We start from the raw sequence: 16,015 nt of genomic DNA, 5'->3' as shown, positions 1-16,015 counted from the left end.
AAAAAATCCTTTAGGGCTTCCCTGGTGGCGCAGTGGTTGAGAATCTGCCTGCCAATGCAGGGGACACGGATTCGAGCCCTGGTATGAGAAGATCCCACATGCCGCGGAGCAACTGGGCCCGTGAGCCACAATTACTGAGCCTGCGCATCTGGAGCCTGCGCGTCTGGAGTCTGTGCTCCGCAACGAGAGAGGCCGCGATAGTGAGAGGCCCGCGCACCGCGATGAAGAGTGGCCCCCGCTTGCCACAACTAGAGAAAGCCCTCGCACGGAAACGAAGACCCAACACAGCCATAAATAAATAAATAAAGCAAACTGTCAACAAGTAAAAATAAATAAACACTATTATTAAAAAAAAAATCCTTTATATATTCATTTTGTTGCAGTAATGGGTACCTAAATCAATTTTACAGATTCCATTTTGCTTACCTGGTGTCCAGAGAACTTTCAATAAATGCTAGTCCCGTTTTTACATTTAAAATTAAATTAGGGGGACTTCCCTGGTGGTCCAGTGGGGAAGACTCTGCACTCCCAATGCAGGGGGCCTGGGTTCTATCCCTGGTTGGGGAACTATATCACACATGCATGCCGCAACTAAAAATCCCACATGCTGCAACTAAACATGCCGCAACAAAGATCCCGAGTGCCGCGACTAAGACCCAGTGCAGCCTAAATAAATAATAAATAAAATAAATAAATATTTTTTAAAGTAAATTAGGATTTGGATCATCTGATGATATTGCTCAAATAATTTCTAAAGTGGGGCTTCCCTGGTGGCACAGTGGTTGAGAGTCCACCTGCCAATGCAGGGGACACGAGTTCGTGCCCCAGCCCGGGAAGATCCCACACGCCGCAGAGCAGCTAGGCCCATGAGCCATGGCCGCTAAGCCTGCGCGTCCAGAGCCTGTGCTCCGCAACAGGAGAGGCCACAACAGTGAGAGGCCCACGTACTGCCAAAAAAAAAAAAAACAATAATTTCTAAAGTGGAAGAGATTATATAGCAATTGTATCCGAATTTTTCAAAAAATTTCATAGCAAATTTCTGCAGAAATGTAAGAGAATTATTTGTATGTCCCCAGCTATAAAAAGAAGGTCGTTTGGCAGGAACAAATCTTGAAAACATGATTCTCAGAAAGATGTAATGCAATTATTCTGTAGACAGGAAACTTTTTGAAAATTTTTTCCAAAATAAAATATTGGAAAACAGTAGATCTCTTCATCGGCCCCTTAAGAGCTTCAGTGCCACACTGCCATGGCTGTAATTGACCACGTGCATTATAAACACAGAACCAAAGCCACTGACCACACAGTTCTGTTCTCAAAACAATGCTCCTTGGTTAAGGAGTGAAGAGCTAGTGGATGGTGGCCCCTCCCATCTAGTTCCTAAAATGCTCTGTATGTGACAGCTCCAATTTTGTGTTTAAATAAAAAACTGTATTTTCTTAATGTTTTAAATTGCATCATATTTTTCATCAGTTATCAATCCCATGTCACTTTATTTGGCATTAGTTAAGATTAATTTTCAAACTCCAGGATATATTTTTTTTTCTCAGACCAAAGGACTCCGGTTTGTCTCAGATAATTCAGCGGTAGGCTGTGAGCTTCATTTGAGTTCCCCTCAAGGATTTCACTAACACTTTTATCAGCTCTGTTTCAAGTCTCAGGTCTAGAGGGTGCCTGGTATTACTGACTTAACACAATGCAAAACTGCAATACGGTATAATTTTCCTTTATTTAAATTTAAACATTGTTAAAGGCTTAGAATATAATATTAAAACACCACCTTAGGATGATTCTCAGGGGATTAATTTAAAAATCCTTTCAAGGAAAGTGAACAGTTAAGGATTCGTTCATAATATCTAGAAAAATGTGGAAGTTCACGCTATGTGCTCTGCATTGCTGTCAGAATGTTGGAAAACTCTCATGGTCATCCGTGAACTGGAAGGTTACCCAGGAACTGGGGTTTCCTTCACTGTGTTCCCCACATTCCTCTTTAGACTTAAAATCAATCAAGTAATATAAATTCCTTCCTTAGAACTAGGCAACAGTAATGAATAGTACTTCTTTGTCAGCACCTTCTGGTCTCAAAGGATCTTCCAGCCTTGATCTGGCCTTTGTCAAAGTCTGGTACTTAATATTTATAACTTCCACTCTCTTTATTTTGTTTTTACTTCATTTTTGACCAGTGTTAACTAGTGGCTCTTTTGTCTTCAGAATGAACTAAAGAGGCAAGGCAAAAATGTTGCTACTGTCCTTTAAAAAAAGTTAACTAAACTTTCTTTTCGTAAGGAGATTCAGTAACTTCAGTAACTTCTATGTCATTCAAGAATTACAGGAGGGCTTCCCTGGTGGCGCAGTGGTTGAGAGTCCGCCTGCCGATGCAGGGGACACGGGTTCGTGCCCCAGTCCGGGAAGATCCCACATGCCGCGGAGCGGCTGGGCCCGTGAGCCATGGCCGCTGAGCCTGCACGTCCGGAGTCTGTGCTCCACAACGGGAGAGGCCACAACGGTGAGAGGCCCGCGTACCGCAAAAAAAAAAAAAAAAAAAAAAAAAAGAATTACAGGAAATTTGAATGCCTAAAACTTACTGGCTGTCATTCAGTCTTCAAGAAAACCTAAGTCAAAATTAGCCTACTCCATGGAAAGTTATTAATGGAATAAGCTGACCAACAAAAAGAGACACGGTATTGCTATGGTGAAGTCAGACTACTGAACCACTCCCCAACCCCCGGCCTCATTTGGCCAATGATTCTCTGCTAATATTCTTCATGGGAATAATAGAGCTTTCCTTCTATCTCTTTTGGCTTTTTTGGGGGGGGATGGGGGTGGAACAGGAAAACAGTAGGAAGCTGCTGAGATTGAAATATGGTTAAAAATCATTGCTCTACTGAAATGGAGAACACTTTTCAATAGTTGACATGAGAGGAAAGAGGGCAATGTAACGTTAAAAGAAGCTAAAAGGCAAATAATTAATTCTATAGATCATTTAGTCATTGATTCATTCATTAAAAATGCAGGAGGCTTGTTCTGTAGGGCATGGCGCAATTAACGGCAACAATAAATTCCAGGAGACAACACCCTTTTTCTTAACAAACACTGGATTTCCCATACTTCCTAGGAAGCTGTAAGGCTATTTTGGGGTTTACTTAGTCTGGTCAGGTGAAGCGAAAAACTTGCCTATGTTAATGTCTTGTTGCTGATCACAGAGATTGGAGTAACTGAGCCTATCGCCACAGCATCCCGGAGAACACTTTGTCAGCACTGTCCCTTTCTCCTGGATGCTTCACAGTCCCAGTGTTGGACGCTGGAGGAGCTGATGCCCTACAGCTCTTTTTTTAAGAACTGAAAAAACGGTATCAACTTTTTCCAAGGATACTTTCTGAACTAGCAACAACTGTCCCAATTCAAAAGTTTAAATATCTGAGAAGAGCATTTGATGGTGCATTTTTGCAGTGTCAAGAAAACTAACTTTATCCCTGAGTCAGAAATGATGAGTTGTGTGTGCGATGTGTCAAATATTTTAAAAATGCTAATTACAGGCAAAGTTTAGAGTCCCAGTGTAATCTGAGGCGATTCCTTTCCAATACCTTAAAAAAAAAAAATCTAGACACTGGAGGGTATAAACAGGAAAGAGGCTCTCCTTCCTGTTAGTTACGTGGGGCCCCAGCTCCTTTCCACTAATTCAGAAAATTCTTACTGACTCTCGGTTCCATCCACCTCGGGAAGCAGCAGCTCTGAACCCTCATCAGGGTAGAAGTCCTTACAGAGCTAAACAACTCCCCATTGCTGACTTCCAGTCCTGCCTCAGAGTTCCTGAGTTTTTGTAAAGTTAGGGAACAATTATAACCAACGAGCAAATTCCTGAGTTCTGTCTCAGCAGGAAGAATTTACCTTCGTGCAGGATGACCTGATGTGATCAAAGTCGCTGTAACTATACCAGGCGAATGAAAGTGGGCCGGGATCCCCACCGTGCGAGGATCTGGCAAGAGTCTGCGTTTGACGTCATTAAATGATGTCACGTTTAAACCAACAAATACTTATTGCTCCCTCTGAAGAGAAGAAAGACCAGAATTTTCTCTGTGTTTCAGATAAGGTAAGCTTGATTCCAGATTCAGACAAAATGCATTCATTAAATGGATTTTTAAGTCTTTTCTGAAATAGACTAGGCCCCAATGCAAAAAGCAGGAAGATAATGAAAGAACCAGCAAACTGGGTTTTCAAAGGTCAGAGAAAAACCAGGGTGCTAAGGGGCGGGTGGGAGATCCTTGGATGGCCCCAGCTAACCCTCCACGTGGAGCCCTAACAATCTGGCACGTAATACCTGCCGGCCTCCTGGCTTCCCAGAATAGCTAACAGCTGGTCAGGATGTCTACCATTTACTTTAAAATACTCAAGCAGACACAATGTAAGATAGCTGTGTGTGTCTGAAATTAGTTTAAATTACATTCCAGGAGCAGACAGCCATCCTAATCCGGAGTATATACGCCAGGAGTGTTCATCCAGGATCTAATCAGAAATCCCACCTTCCACAGGAGCCCGCCTTCCTCCCGGAGTTTAGCTCTAACTCCCAAGGGCCCCTGAGGCTTTTGCTAATGGGCATAATTAAGGTGAGAATAAAAGGTTCAGAGAACTCGAGAGACTTCCCAGGGTCCCCTAGCTAGTAAGTGGCACAGCCAGGACTTGAAGGCCAGTTCTTCCTAATTCTATCCCAGTATCTCAAAAGGTATTCTCAATGACTGGAAGCTTCCAGAACGACAAGGGAAGTCTTAAGAAGGTGGATGGATCTGAAGAGCATTTACTCGGCTTTCTGGCTGATGGTTTGCACACTTCAATCTGTAGAAGTCACGTACGATTCACAATTTGGCTTCAGAAGTCGAGGACCCCTTTCCCTCCTTATTCAGAATGGACAAGAGACAGATTCCCTGGAGACGTAACTTCAGTTCCTACCTTCTGCTCCACCTGCAGGACCCTCCGGCTAGAAATGGAGGTGCTGGCCTCTTGCTCATTCTGGGAATTTGGCCTCTGAAGGGGGGGCCTCTTCTTCCTCTGGTGACACCCCAGAGGCAAAATACTAAATCTCACATCCCAGTCATGGCAATGGACAAGGCTGCCACTCCTCCCCAGCACCAGAGTCAGCAGCACAGGTGGGATTCTAGAAGCCTGTTTGATTTGCCCAGAAAACACATCAGGGCCCTGACGCCTGCCCGGCTTAGGTCATGGACGGCAGTGTGCGGTACCTGGGCCTGCAGCTAGGTGCACCACGCATAGAAAGAACTGGAAGGAAATGCATTCTCCTTAGCAGGTCTGGCTGGGCCCAGGGAGACTCCAGAAAGGTGTCCTTCGCTACAAGGTCAAGCGAGAAGCAGAAGCTTCTGCTCACTTCACGTGTCTGCCGTTTGCCTCTTCCCAACCTCCCTACCCTGCTCTTGACAATGTCTGTCACCAACTTCCCAGTCTCCTAGCCTAAATGCACCGTGTGACCCAAATGATTCAAACGTCAGGCGCCTGCTGCACGAGCAGGTTTCTCTGCTCTGAATAACCCAGATTACTTCCCACTAAAGCCACAATATTTAAATTAGAAATGCGTCTCCCTAGGTAACAGGTGACCTGACCCTTTAATCCAGTTATTTTTAAGTTCCACCAAAAATACAAACTCATCCTTGGCCTACGAACAGGGGCACGGCTATGAAAGAAAACATCCTTGTAGCTGTCAAACCAGAGGGTATCTCTGTTTTTCTTTCTTGTTCTCCCTCTCTTTCCTAACTCGAGTTTTTAGGGCACAACTGCTGTGTTCCACAGGCCACGCATGGCTGTCTCTAGGAAGGTTCGTGCAGGACTCTACTTTCTGGCTGAAGTTTCCATCATGAAGGCAGATGGGAGGAGAAGGTGCAACCTGGCAGGGGGGTGATGCTTAGACACCTGCAAGATGCCCGCACGGGTCTGCTGAACTTCACCAGCCTTGGAGGGATGGGGTAAAGCCACAGTCGGGAGGTCTGGGCGAGATGGACTCCCCAGACCAAGGGAACCCGAGGAGTGTGGAAAGGGAGCACAGAGGCTGAAAAGGTCAAAGTGCATTCCTGCAAGGAGAGGGGTGTCCTGAGAACCTGTAGAGTGACAAGCCCTATGCCGGGGCCATGGGAGGTCCCTAGGACTCTGGGGTGGTCCCCACACTGCAGCAAGGGACTTACAGCCTTGGAAGGAGAGAAGACAGATTCACATAAAGATAGCATACAGCACAGGCAGACGGACTAATACAACATAACTGGAAAGAAATTTCCCACCCTGTTCAGGGTGGCAGATGGTGTAGGCTGAAAAGACTGTATGAAGGAGGCTGGGAGCGCCAGCGTTCCTCAGCAGCTGGCCTGTGGCTCCCCCCCCCACCCCTACTAGAGAAGCCGCTGGGACTCTGAGTGGTCCCTTCCACCCACCCCTGTGAAGGCACAGAGAGTGGGAATGTCCGAGGATGGCTTGCTTCCTTTGTTGGGCTTTGGGCCTCTGGGCCAGGAAGTGGAGGGGAGTGACCCCAGTGATAACCTGGGCCACATTCCAGCCCCAGGCAGAACTTCCTTCCCCCTCCCCAGCAGAGCTTCTTCCGGCCTGCAGAACCAAAGGCTGGTGTTGATCGTGGGAAGCAGGGAGGTGGGCCACTCCCCAAGGAGGCCAGAGACCCCTCCTGGCTGATGAGAGGCAGACCTAAAACCCCCAGCACTCTGGGGTAGTTAAAGCTAAAATTAGACCAGACGGGCTCAGGGATAATGACATGACCCTCAATAAAGGGGGTAACACTAACAACATCTCTGGGGTTTCCTTCCTCCTGCCATGAAGCCATTACCACTAAATGTGACTCAGACGGTTCTAAAAAGAGCTTCCTGGGCTTCCCTGGTGGTGCAGTGGCTGGGAGTCCGCCTGCCAATGCAGGGGACACAGGTTCGCGCCCTGGTCCGGGAAGATCCCACATGCCACGGAGCAACTAAGCCCGTGCGCCACAACTACTGAGCCTGCGCTCGAGAGCCGGCGAGCCACAACTACTGAGCCCGTGAGCCACGACTACTGAAGCCCACACACCTAGAGCCTGTGGCTCACAACAAGAGAAGCCACCGCAATGAGAAGCCCGCGCACCGCAGGGAAGAGTAGCCCCCGCTCGCCTCAACTAGAGACACCCCGCGAGCAGCAACGAAGACCCAACACAGCCAAAAATAAAATAAATAAATTTTAAAAAAGATTATTGAAAAAGTTTAAAAAGACCTTCCTGTTCTTCTTACAGGCCCAGCCCTTCTTTCTGAGAGCTTCTGTGGTATTGGTCAACACAGCAATCACCCTCCTGCCATTCCCTCTGGCTTAGGCCTCAGGTACAGGCTTGCTGACGATGGGGTGAAAACACTTCCGGAAAGCCCTTCCACTGGAAACAAGGCTGGCCCTATGTCTTGACTCACTCACGATCCTGGTGAATAAGTGGTCCCTTTGTAACATAAGGGAGACTCCCCAGCACCACAGCCTGCCCTATTAAAAGCATCCACTGAAAAGCCAGTGGCTCAGATGTGAGGCTGCACATGTGGAAACTTAAGGTGTGGTCTGATGAACACGTTTACAGCTTAGGCTCTCTCTGAAAGAAACTAAAGAGGGTGTGTATGATGGAGGTGTGATGGGAGGAGGTGAGGAAGGAAGCTGCTGCCTTTTCTGCAGCCGCTGGTGAAAAGCTTGTTTCTTTCAGTCACTTGGAGATCCGTTCCCTACCAAAGGGATTGAGAACCACTGGGAGATTTCAGGGTTTCCCCTAGATGAGGAGAGATGCCTCATTTCAGGTCCAAGAAAGGCAAGTTTCGCTTCTTCCTCGATGCAGTACACCCCAGGCTCTGTCAAGGAGTCCTAAGATGCTCTTCCCACCAAAGGCCCTTTTCACTGTGAAGCTATTTTACGGGACAGTCCCCACCTCCTGAATAAACCAAGGTCAAGGCCACAGAGGGAACTCTGGCTCCCGCAGCCTGAAATTTCTGGGGTAACTGATTCTGCTGAAAGCAAAAGCAAGCCTGGCTTCAGTTCTTTATAACTTAGCTGTGTCCTTCTTGGTTTTAAAATAGTTCAGGATCTTGGATTCATGCCCGGACAACCAGTAATGGCAGAGAGCAAAAGCTGGGCTCCACCGTGGACCCGGGAAAAATCCACTATGTGGAGGCAGAGCCAGGAGAAAAGAGAAAACCGTGCCAGAGGCTTTTGAGATTAACTCTTCGTCCACAGATGAGTCTGTACTTAGGAACAGAGCTGACGAGCTTCTCTTCCTATGGCCCTGGGTCCCACAGGAGACAGGCACACACGTTCCCCCAGAAGCCCCAGGCCACTCCATGAACGTGGCAAGTTCTACAACAAGGGCTTGTAGATTAACTACATACAAGGTGATAACAAGAAAACCCGTCACCAGAACAGCTACGTCACTTGGTTCTGCTGCGGAAAAGGACACACACACACACACACACACACACACACACACACACACTCATGCACCATCTTCAAAGCATTATCTGGCAAAGATGATGTGTGCGGACTTCTCTGGTGGCGCAGTGGTTGAGAGTCCGCCTGCTGATGCAGGGGACATGGGTTCGTGCCCTGGTCCGGGAAGATCCCACAGGCCGCAGAGCGGCTGGGCCCGTGAGCCATGGCCGCTGGGCCTGCGCATCCGGAGCCTGCATCTTTGCATCTTTGCCTGCACTGTATGTGTGGTGGGGAGCTCCCACTCTGCCCTTTAGCATGAAAGCTGGGAGTCTGACAAGATTAGCAAGAAGAGAAGCAAGTCTCCAGTCTGAGCCCAGCTGCCCACACTCTCCAGCAGGAAAGGCATCCACAGCGTAGCCCCGAAGTCCCCACTCTGAGTCCCTCCTCCACAAAGACTCTGGCCTCACAAGGGAACCCTCTCCTTCCAGATTAGAAAGCAAAGGACCATAAGCTAGGTCAGCAGACTCGGCTTACCCTGCCCGGAGTGCCCACTTCACATGTCCCCGGTCAGAATCGCCTCTTTTTCCAGGCAGTACCCTGCGCCCCGGCTCAAGCTGGACAAATTCCTTCTGAGCCTCCTGACAGAAGACTGTGGAGTCACAGCTGGCCCTCCTTCTGCTCCCTCAAAGGCCACTCACACAGAGAAGGACTTTAACCCCCTTCAAAGAGACCTGGCCCCTCCCTAGCTGGCCCGAGCCTGGAGGGCAGCAGCCGGCCAGCCAGAAACAGCTCTCGTTCACGCCTGGCGCCCAGGGCTGCGTGGGCAGGTGGGAGCTTAGTGGTGCTGAGATGAACCAGTTAGGGCTGTCTTCTTGGAAAGTCAGAGATGGGCCTTGGGCAGGTAGGGAATTAATATCCTGGTGATGCTAAAAGCAGCAAGAAAAACCTGACGGATCCCGAAGATCCAGTTAAATGGACTTCATCCAGTTAAGTGAACTTTTTAGGACAGCTTCTGTATGTGTGTGTAAAATAATAAATGCTCACTGTAGAAAATCTGGAAAATAAAAGTTACTCATCCTCACTCCACACAGAGGAAAGCAGCTAATGGTTTACTGCATTCATGCAGTCTCCTTTTTGGAAACATGTATTTAACAGAGTTGAGACCACACTATATGCAATTTGTAGCCAACTTTTTTCACTTCACATTATCTCACAAGCACTTTTTATGTCCTTTGATGGTGGTGGTCAGATATATTTTAAATGGTTACATTGTGTCCCACGCTGAAGTGGGACAGAATTTGAAGACAGGGATGAGTGCTCTAATTTCAAGGAATCTCTGGGGGAAGTGGTTTTTCCTTTCTCAGGGCTAACTAGTATCTTCTGCCACAAAGAAAACAGACCCCCATGTGCCCTGGGGAGACATAAACGCCACAAATATATCCCTCACTCTTTCGTCATAGAATCAGACCCCCAGCACCACACACTAAGGGTCACGGCGTGTTGATGACTGGTTCCCAGAGCTGTCCCAGGGTGGACGAGGCTCCACCCACCTGATCCCCCGGAACTCTAGGTTGACCTGGAAAGTCTTGGGCATAATTTAGGATTTTGGCTGAATGGAAAGCCAATCAGAATTCCAAGGCCATGCAGAACTCATTTTCTTCAGGAAGATTTTAGAAAGGACAAAGAGAACTGAGATTCACAGTAAACTGAATAGAAGGAGAAGGACAAATGCCAACCATGGTCCTGTGGGCCAATCTATTTGGGGTCAGTTTGGGACCAGTTTATCCTGGTGAAGCAGGCGAGCAGCTCAAAGACGGTGGCAGCCCAGCGTCGCAGACCCCCTGTGACTCTCCCGGAAACACAAGTCTGGGAAGGAGTCATCAGAGTGGATGGAGCCCAGGCAGGCTCTTTTGAAAAGGAAGTTAAATGTATACTATACTTTACAACTATTTACAACATCCAAGCGACATTGTTAACGAGCTGAAATTTATTTAGAAATATCCAGGAGTTTCTCAGTGACTGGGTGACACCAAGTCACCAGGGAGCGTTACACTACGGAAACTCTTAAGTTACGCCGCCCTTTGGAATAATCGGAATGTTCTGCTGTAGGGCCAAAGGCATTTCAAGATACTACTTAACGGTCTAAAGTAAAATGAGGAGGGGAAATCACACACCCAGGGTGGCACTGCTCTGCTCAGGAATGATAAAGCGAGCAGGGCCCTCCATGAAAAGGTGCTTTCAAACCAAGAGGCAAGAGTGGTACCCAGGACCTGCTATATGATCACACCTGCCCCTCTGCCCCCATGAGGAGGTGTGTAAAAACTTGTCTTAAATCTGCCCTGTTCGCAAAAGAGGAAATTGTATGTGCTCTTAAAGTACTATTATCTAAGCAATAGGCACACTTCTGACTGGAGTCCGAGGTGTCACAGTTTACTACACATACACGCACACACACACCTATACATACGTGCACATGGTTATGAGGTGAGTTGGGTCCCCCCCACCCCAACTTCATAAGTTGAAGTCCTAACACACAGTACCTCAGAAGGGGACCTTGTTTGGAGATAAGGTCTCTACAGAGGAGAGGTCATCAAGTCAAGTGATGTCATTCAGGTGGGTCCTAATCCAATGTGACTAATGTCCTTATAAAAAGGGGAGATATAGACACAGAGGCGTACCTAGAAGGAACGTGAAAAGGCCGCGAGAGAAGTCAGGGGTCCATCAGCTAAGAAGAGGGGCTGGAACGTCCCTTCCTACGGCCCTCGGACGGAGCCAACTCCACCGACGACACCTTGGTTTGACACGTCTTGCTTCCAAACCGTGCGACAATAAAGTTCTGTTGCTTAAGCCACCCAATTTGTGGGACGCTGCCACGGCAGGCCTAGCAAACCAATACACACGCTCACACATACACACGGACACACACGTGCACACACACACATGCATACTCATCACTCATATGCGTACGCACACGCCCCCCTCCCTCCGGCTGCAAAAATATGATGGAATTAGGAAGAACGCTCTGTGGCAAAGTCACAGTGACTTGCCCCAGAACAGTGGTTTATCCTCAGAGGCAGAGGGAGAAATTCAACTGGTCAGCTAGACGGAGGCTGCAAAAGCATGAACTGAGCCACCCGCATTGGCTGGCGGTGGGGGGTCTCCCTACGGTCAGGAGCAGAGCGGAATGCGGCAGCACCTATACGTCGAGGCTGTGCATCCTTCCTCCTCCCTCTTGGCTCTGAGCTTGGGGTGTTTTTCGGAGTTTACGAAAACAACTGTGTACTGCCAGTTTAATTCTCGGGCTGCTGTAGCCTGATCTGCTTTGGTTTCTGAGGGTGCCTTGCACTGGGAGAAAGGAAGTCATTGGGAAACTTGCTTGGCTGGGAAGCAAAGTGCAGTTTGTGAGGACCTAGCAGCTGGGGTGGGAAGGTCATCAGTGCTACTATGATCATCCCTCAGTGAAGGTCCACTGCCCGCCTCCTGGGGGCCAGTCTGGGTCACACACCCTCACATGCCTTCTCTCTGTGCTCCCTTCACCAGCTGCAAGGTGGGGATTCTCACCCATGCCACCGAGGGGCGGGCCCCAGCCTAAGGAGCCTCTTCAGGGTCACACAGCTGGTCAGGAACAGAGGTCTGGCTGGAAGCCAGGAATCCCACCCACAGGGCAGGGCTCTGCCCCTGGAAGGCATCCTGGGCAGTTTAGGACAGAGCAGATCCAGGAAGTATGCGAAGGATCAAAAGGGAAAAATTAAAAAGCAAATGCCAGGCAGCGACAGACTGTCTGTGAAACCACGTGCCTGTTTCTCCCTGACCCTGGGAAGGCCAGGCTTTTTTGGGGGGTCTTAGTTTTCTGGTCTGTAAAATAAGAGAGCCAAACTAGGTGAACCCCCCAAATGCACCTGCTTTCTGCTCCTGACCTTTGTCTTTCCGTGATGTTAGCATGAACCTTGGGCAGAGGGGAAGCCCAGGGTAGTTCTGAGTCTGGTAACGATGCGGGCAGAGTTGAGAAAAAGCCAGCCAGCAAATGGGGACAGCTGCTTCCTTTGAAATTGCTTGATGTTTTTGCCAAGAGACATTTCAAGGGTTCCGGGAAGGAACTCCACTCCGTCTTAGACATTCCCCTTGTCAGAACTTTATCTCTTTAGTGGAAGGAGTTTATTGTGCTAAATGGAGCCATCCCATTTATGTACCATTAGCGTGATAGAACGTTCCAAAATGGATCTGCTGAGATCACAAGGAACTAAATGCAAGCAGGCACGGTGGAGGGACTGCCTTCTAAAATGGTCCTACCCAGGGCTTCCCTGGTGGCGCAGTGGTTGAGAGTCCGCCTGCCGATGCAGGGGACGCGGGTTCGTGCCCCGGTCCGGGAAGATCCCATGTGCCGCGGAGCGGCTGGGCCCATGAGCCATGGCCACTGAGCCTGCGCATCCGGAGCCTGTGCTCCACGGCGGGAGAGGCCACAACAGTGAGAGGCCCGCGTACCGCAAAAAAAAAAAAAAAAAAAAAAAAAAAAAGATAAAATAAAATAAGAGCTTGTTTACCTGAAAGAATCTCCAATTGGAGTGAAGTGTGGGAAACTAAGACATAACCAGCCCTTAATTTATTGAGGGAAAATGGATGAGAAGGGAAGAGAATAGTGACTTCCCTTAAAAGGCTGCAGGAAATCTAGACTCAGCAGCACCTCCCAGGTGCTCAGGACCCTGAAAGCCAAAGAGCAGGGATGGGAAGAACACACGAGGATGTTTGGACCCCCCAGCTATGTCACACACCACGATCGCATTTATTCCTGTAAGAAACATTATTCTACAGAAAAAGAAATTGTTCACCAACTTCCAAGCCCTTCCCTTCTCACTGTACCCTGCAGTCTCCCAGTGTACCCTCTGCCTCTGATACTGCTCAAAAAGAAGGCTTTAGAAGGGAGGAGAATCTGGAATCGTAATATATGGTATGCTTCATTCCAGAACCAGATGAAGCTGGTGGTGACCCTGTAAGGGACAGGGTCTGATTGCCAATACAGGGCCCCGATGCAGGGCCTGACACGCACCCCATCTCCACTCTGAGTCTGTTGTGGGTCCCTCCATCGAGGATCATAGACTCAAAAGGTCCCTCTGCTTGCTGCCTCAGACACTATACCCTTATCTTCTGCAGGAATACTGGTGCCATTATGGTGCATCACGGACACAAAGCTTTAAGAAATGCACTGATTGCAATCTTGTCTAGAACAGTAAAAACCTGCAGCCAATGAAAATGTGTCGTCATAAAAATCAGCACCTGAAAACTGCAACTGGCTGAACTGATGGAATGCTATGGAACCTTTAGAAAGCATATTTTCAAAATTGCATGGCAACCTGGAATGATGCTATATTAATATATTGTGTATACAGGGGTACAGAGTTCTGGTTAAGAAGGGGCTTTGGTATCCAACAGACCTGGACCTCTCCCTCTCTGTAAAAAGGATATAAAACGACTACTGCCTCAGGGAGCTGACGTGAAGTACAATGACCAGTAGGGGGATTTGTCCTACAGTAAAAGGACTCAGTGAATGGTGGCTAAAATAGAAATAGACAGAATATATTTGTAACTCATATCACAAAGGTTAATATTCATGGTATATATAGAACTCTTACAAACCAGTAGGAAAAAGACCAACAAACCAAACACAAAAATGGACAAAAGACATGGAAAACAGTTGACACACACAAAATACATAAATTATTCTTGGACATACAAAAAGATTCCCAATCCCACTCATATAAAAGAAAAGCAAAACTAAATTATGAGATAAGTTTTCCACCAAGAAAATTAGTTATCAGAATGGGAGGAAAGAGGTACCCTTATCCAACTCCATGAAGTTGCATGGCAATTAGGCATATGTATCCAACTTTAAAATATGCAATGCCTTTGACCCAGTAATTCTACTTCCAAGAATTTATTCTCAGGTATAGTGGCACGTGTATAAAATGACCTGTATCGAAAGGTCTCTAATGCCACATTGCTTGCAATAATAAAAGACTACAAATAACCTATTAGTGGACTGGACTATTCATAAAATGCAATAGTATATGCAACCTTTAAGAGGATAGTACAGCTCCCAGCTCTATGAGAACTGGTATAGGACAATCTCAAAGATCTACTGTTAAGTGACAAGTGGTACAGGACAGTATATACACCATGCTACTTCAGTTGTTAACAAAAAATGAATGTGAATATCTAGTCTTATATACATAATTTTTTATTAGTTTCTAGGTGTGTATAATGTGTATGTAATATATATTGTATATATGTGTGTGTATATGTGTGTATATATATATACACACATATACACACACATATATACAATATATATTACACACACACACACACACACACACACAATATCCATAGACTACGCCTGAAAGGATAAATGTGAAACTGACAACAATGGTTTTCTCTGGAATGGGGTGGACTGGACGTATGAGGTACTAAACTTCTCTTCACTGTGTTCCTTTCTCCACCTTTTGAATTTTCAACCATGTGCATGTATTAACTTGTGAAAAAAAATTAAGTACATAAAAATATGAAAAGTGAGATGGGCAAGAACTAAAAGGAAATATGGCATCACGAGAGATTAGAGAAGATTAAATCACTGTCTCAAAGCCAAGGATCACATTAATATATTAACGGGTTAACCCTAGAGAATGGGGGAACTCAATGCTGAAGGCAGAATGAAAAGCTGACGTGGAACGTATCACTTTTATTTTACAAAGGTATGTATTATTGAGCATGTATTACTTTTATAATTGGAAAAGTAATCTTTGAAAGTAAGCACGCATCAATAAATGTTACAAATTTGAGCTTTAAATACACAGACTTAAAAAAGACCATCTTGTCTACTTGTTAGGTATTGCAACACCTCTCAATCTCCAATTTCCGTCTCCATGGTGAGTAGGGAATCCTTTACTCAGCCATGATGAACAAGTGTTTCAAATATGACCTTCCCTCAAGGAAGTTGTGCTTTCTTGCTGTAATATCATACTTTTAAGGAGCCGACCATACTACACAATTGTGAGATGACACAATCTTCCTTTTTCATCAAAGATATGTAATTGACTCACTGTTACAGATGAATATTTTCCTTCCATGAGCTGCCTATTCCCAGAAATGTTGTGAAACACTCTGTGAGTAACCAAATTCCTCTTTGGGAGTCAAATGTCACAGAATTTCATGAACTATGTCACAGACAGGATATGTCATAGGAAAACCCCATTAAAACGTTTTCCAAGCTCTGATTAGTCAAGCAGAGAACAAGAATTGGAGGCTGACTTGATTTATTATTCTAAACAAGTCTTTTTTTTTTTTTTTTTTGCTCCATTCAATTTAATTGTGCAGTGGAGTCAACCTAGATGCCTCCCCATCCACCTGTAAGACAGACAGACAGGTGGACACATACACAAACAGGGACTCATTGAATTTTAATCAATTTTGTATTCTAGTAGTTATTTTAAAGCTTTGAGTCGAGTTTTAAAGACAGTATTTTGGGTTTGCTAAATCTAGTCCTCTGTAAGCAAAAGCACACATCTCATTAATGTTTCAGTTGAGCGCTGGGAGGGTG

The 16,015-nt window shown here is 46.6% G+C and overlaps 1 protein-coding gene across 23 annotated transcripts in view; it reads right to left on the bottom strand.

Moving 5' to 3' along the window:
* Window positions 1–16,015, bottom strand: part of PALM2AKAP2 (PALM2 and AKAP2 fusion) — a 627,479-nt gene that overhangs the window by 33,906 nt on the left and 577,558 nt on the right. The gene's annotated exons all lie outside the window — the stretch shown is intronic.

Source organism: Tursiops truncatus, chromosome 6, assembly GCF_011762595.2.
Source record: "Tursiops truncatus isolate mTurTru1 chromosome 6, mTurTru1.mat.Y, whole genome shotgun sequence".
NCBI lineage: Eukaryota > Metazoa > Chordata > Mammalia > Artiodactyla > Delphinidae > Tursiops > Tursiops truncatus.
Note: the sequence above shows the minus strand (reverse complement) of the source record. Positions and strands in the feature narration are given on the sequence as shown.